Source organism: Lipotes vexillifer, unplaced genomic scaffold, assembly GCF_000442215.2.
Source record: "Lipotes vexillifer unplaced genomic scaffold, Lipotes_vexillifer_v1.1 scaffold153, whole genome shotgun sequence".
In the NCBI taxonomy this organism is placed as follows: domain Eukaryota; kingdom Metazoa; phylum Chordata; class Mammalia; order Artiodactyla; family Lipotidae; genus Lipotes; species Lipotes vexillifer.
Genome location: NW_006774670.1, coordinates 1484969 through 1489267, shown reverse-complemented (window position 1 = coordinate 1489267; position 4299 = coordinate 1484969). Strand labels below are relative to the sequence as shown.

General features: G+C 39.8%; 1 pseudogene; it reads right to left on the bottom strand.

Annotated features, from left to right (window-relative positions):
• Window positions 1-2458: 2458 nt before the first annotated feature.
• Window positions 2459-3843, bottom strand: LOC103072088 (elongation factor 1-alpha 1 pseudogene; annotated as a pseudogene).
• Between the last annotated feature and the right edge of the window lie 456 nt (window positions 3844-4299).

Sequence of the window (4299 nt, the reverse complement as noted above, 5' to 3'; positions counted from 1 at the left end):
ACTTCCATAGTGTGTTTGTGTCACCTGCTCCCAGGGTACTCTCCACAATGCAGCAAGTGTGATACACATTTTTTTACTGGAAATATCATCATATATCTTCCATGTGTAATATAGTATACTTCTTACTGGTTTTAATTTCAAAGAAGTCAAAGTTCTTAACTAAACCTGCAATACTTTGTCTTTTCACCCCTGCCTAAATCACCAGTCTCATCTTTCAACACTCATTCCTCTCCCTCTCAACACTCTGGCCAAAATGTCTTTTAATTTTATAAGCGTGCTGCATCCTGTTCTGTTCATGACCATTGCCTATGGGTTCCTTTTCCCAAGACATTATTCCTGAGGTCTATGCTTGGCTGTGCTCTTAAGTCTCAAAGAGTCTCAGGATCTTCCTTTATGTGGCCTCAAAAAATACAGCGTGTCCCCTTCGTGGCTGATGTGGCCATTTTTTCCAGCTTCGTTTTCTCACTACCATGGCAAATGACTGAGGATAGAGACTTGCCATTTCTGTCCTTCACATTATTCCTAGGACTACCTCATTGTTCAGTATATTGCTTAAACATGTTTGTTGCCGAAAGGAATAAACATGATGTGAAGCTATCCATGGTTAGACATGGAGTGTTCCAGTTAACCCCCTTCCCTCTTTCTCATGGGCACTGCAATCCAAATGGGCATTGCTAAACTGTCACAGTAGCCATGCTTCTACCTAATGGCTATTATTACTCCAACTTAATAAACTCTACTCCTTTGAAGCTCCTGTAATTAAATTGTACGTGCAACTTCGGCATTGCCACCTATTGGCCTCCTGTGGAGAGTCCATGGTTTATTATGGTTTTAGAACATGGTTTACAGTTCACCTTTTCAACCAGATGCCTGTTGCTAGCCTAGGTATTTGCATGTCCATCATCATGGACAGAGTGAGACATATACTCTTGTCTTTGCTTTTCTCTTTGCCTTGCTTGAATTCTATTATCCAGAATCATCTTCCTTCTTAGGCAAATTCCCTAAAATCATTGCTATTTTTTCCAAAATCAATTCAGCGATTCTTTTGCATTAAAGTGTTTAATTCCACTCAAGAATATTTTATAATCTGGAATTTATTACATGACAATATTAATAATAGCTGCATTTACTATATGCCAGGCCAAACAGTTAATCTTCACAATAACCCTATGAGGTAAATGTCTTTTATCACTACATTCAACAAAATTTCCAGTTTCACTTGTCCATTTTAGTACATTTCTCTTATTTAATTCATTCATTCACTCTTTGCTACAATGATTTTCATACACTTTCTCTCATGGGATCCCTCAACCTTATCTCTGCCCCACTACTCTCAGTGGATGACCTTTCCTCATCTTTCACTGACTGATTTCAAGCCACCCAATGGAACACCTCCACCCTCCTGCCACATCTCTCTCCAGCATCTCTGCAGGTACTCTAGCCTTCCCTCCCATTATAGTGGCAGAACTGTCTCTACCAATCAGGGGAAAACTACTCTGCATGTGTCCTGAAGCCTATCCTCTTCTCTCCATGTAACTTGCCTTCTACAGAATGTCGATTATTCTTCCCCATTCTTTTATACAATTCACTTTTTCCTGTCTCCTAGTCCTTTTTATTTTTCAACTTCCAGTATCTTTTCTTTTTCCTAGAAGCTGGATACAATTAACTCTAGCAGCGCAGTGCTCAATACTATTGAAGCCTCACACTTTAGGTTCTACTACTTTAATATCTGTAAATGCAAGAATGCACATTCCAAGAACTGCAAACTAAAATTTGAGATTATACCAACAAGTTTACTCAGTATTGATGTAATTATACAGAAGCTTAAATATATCACTCAAACTTTAATATTACAGAATTTGGCCTTCTTATAAGTCATCTTACATATAAACAAAGTTACTCTTTGCTTATCTGTCCTAACCTATGAAATGTTGCGCCAACAGACTCTTCCCATAGTTCTTCACTATGTACTTAAACAGGTGATTCCTCCCACTTTGGCAAGGTGAAAAAAATCGAAATCCCTATGCAGAAAAAAATGTTAACTCAGAATTACCAAATTCTGAAGTTACAGCTGATGGTACACCATAAATAAGCTTTGGGAAACTCCTATTAAAGTCTTTTACCTAAGTAGGACTATAGGAAGTTACAATGGTGACCAAAAGAAGACATAGGTTCTTCATTAAAATTTGTTTTAATGGGTCTCAAAGTTCTGTGACAGATTTTTGGTCAAGTTGTTTCCATTAGAAAGTACTGATTTTAAAAACTAAAAACTTAAAATAGGCACACACATGTAAATGGCCCATAAGACATTCTCCTTTCCTTCTGAAGGTTTTACGATGTGTTTTATCATTAACTAGTCTTTTACTATTAAACTTAAATGGCCAACTGAGACAAACAGTTCTGAGACTGTTCTTCTACCACTGATTAAGACATGGGTGGCAGGGATTGGGGATAATATTCATTTAACCTTCTGAGCTTTTTGGGCAGACTTGGTGACCTTACCAGCTCTAGCTGTCTTCTTGTCCACTGTTTTGATGACACCCACAGCAACCGTGTCTCATGTCACCAACACGAAAGTGCCCCAGACGAGGATTGTCACAGAAGCTCTCAACACACATGGGCTTGCCAAGAACCGTATCAATGGTGGTGGAATCACCACACTTCAAGAATCTGGAAGCATCTTCCATCTTTTTCCCAAAACAACAATCAGTCTTCTCATTCAGCTCAGCAAACTTGCAAGCAATTTAAGCTGTGTGACAATACAGCACAGCTGCATATTCAGCACTGCTCTGGCTGGAATTGTTCAAGACAATCACCTGGGCTGTGAAGCCGGCTGCTTCCACTGGGGGGTCATTTTTGGTGTCACAAGGCACACTGCCACAATGGACATCTTTGACAGACATGTTCTTGATATTGAAGGCCATGTTGTCCCCAGGAAGAGTTTCACTCAAAGGTTCATGATGCATTTCAATAGAGTTTACTTCAGTCGTAACACTGACTGGAGCAAAGGTGACCACCATGCTGGATTTGAGAACATCAGTCTCCACTCAGCCCACATGGATAGTACCTATATCAACAATTTTATAGATGTCCTAGAAGGGCAGACACAAGGGCTTGTCACCTGGATGAGTTGGTGGCAGGATGCAATCCAGAGCTTCAAGTAGCATGGTTCCACAGGCACTGCCACCTTAATGGGTAGCTTTTGAATCCCTTGAACCAAGGCATGTTAGCACTTGGATCCAGCTTGTTGTCACCATTTCAACTAGAGATCGGCACAAATACTGCTCTGTTGGGGTTGTAGCCAATTTTCTTAATGTAAGTGTTGACTTCTTAAAGATTTCCTTGTATCTCTTCTGGCTGTAGGGTGGCTCAGTGGATCCATCTTGTTAACACCAAGTTGTTTCACACCCAGTATGTAAGCCAGAGGGGCATGCTCACAGATGTGCCCATTCTTAGAGATACCTGCTTCAAATTCAGCATCACCATCAGCAACAATCAGGACACTGCACAGTCAGCCTGAGATGTACCTGTAATCATGTTTTTGATACAGTCTCTGTGTCCTGGGGCATCAATGATGGTCACACAATACTTGTTGGTCTTGAATTTCCACAGGAAGATATCTGTCAGTAGTGATACCAAGCTCAGTTTCAGCTTTCAGTTATCGAAGACCCAGGCAAACTTGAAGGAGTTCTTTCCCATATCAGCAGGCTCCTTCTCAAATTTTTCGATGGTTCTTTTGCTGATCCCACCACATTTGTAGATCAGATGCCCAGTAGTGGTAGACTTGCCTGAGTCTACATGTCCAATGATGATGATGCTGGTATGAGTTATTTCCTTTCCCATTTTGCCTTAGATTTAGCAGTGGTTTTCATGACACCTGTGTTCTGGTCATAAACCCATTGTGAAAAAGCCCTCCTATTCCTTTTAATTAATATTCAATATTCAAACATGGGCTGATTGCTCCCAAATTTAAAAAAAGGAAAATAAGATTCATCAGACACCATGTTCTCTTCCAGCTCCCTTCCACTGACAGCTAAGTTCAAAGAGAAATTGACCATACCCATAATTTATATTTCTCCATCTCTCATGCCTCTACCTCCGCTCTTACATGTCATATTTCCCCAAAACCTTCATTTTTCACTCCGACTGCTCACCTAGATGATTTAATCTCCCCACAAGTTGTCAAAAATAGTCAACTCTATTATATTGACTCTGAGCTATAAATTTCTTTCATATTTAACATCAAAAAGGTAATTCACTTTTAGATTAACTGCATGTCATATTTCTACTGGAAATTTT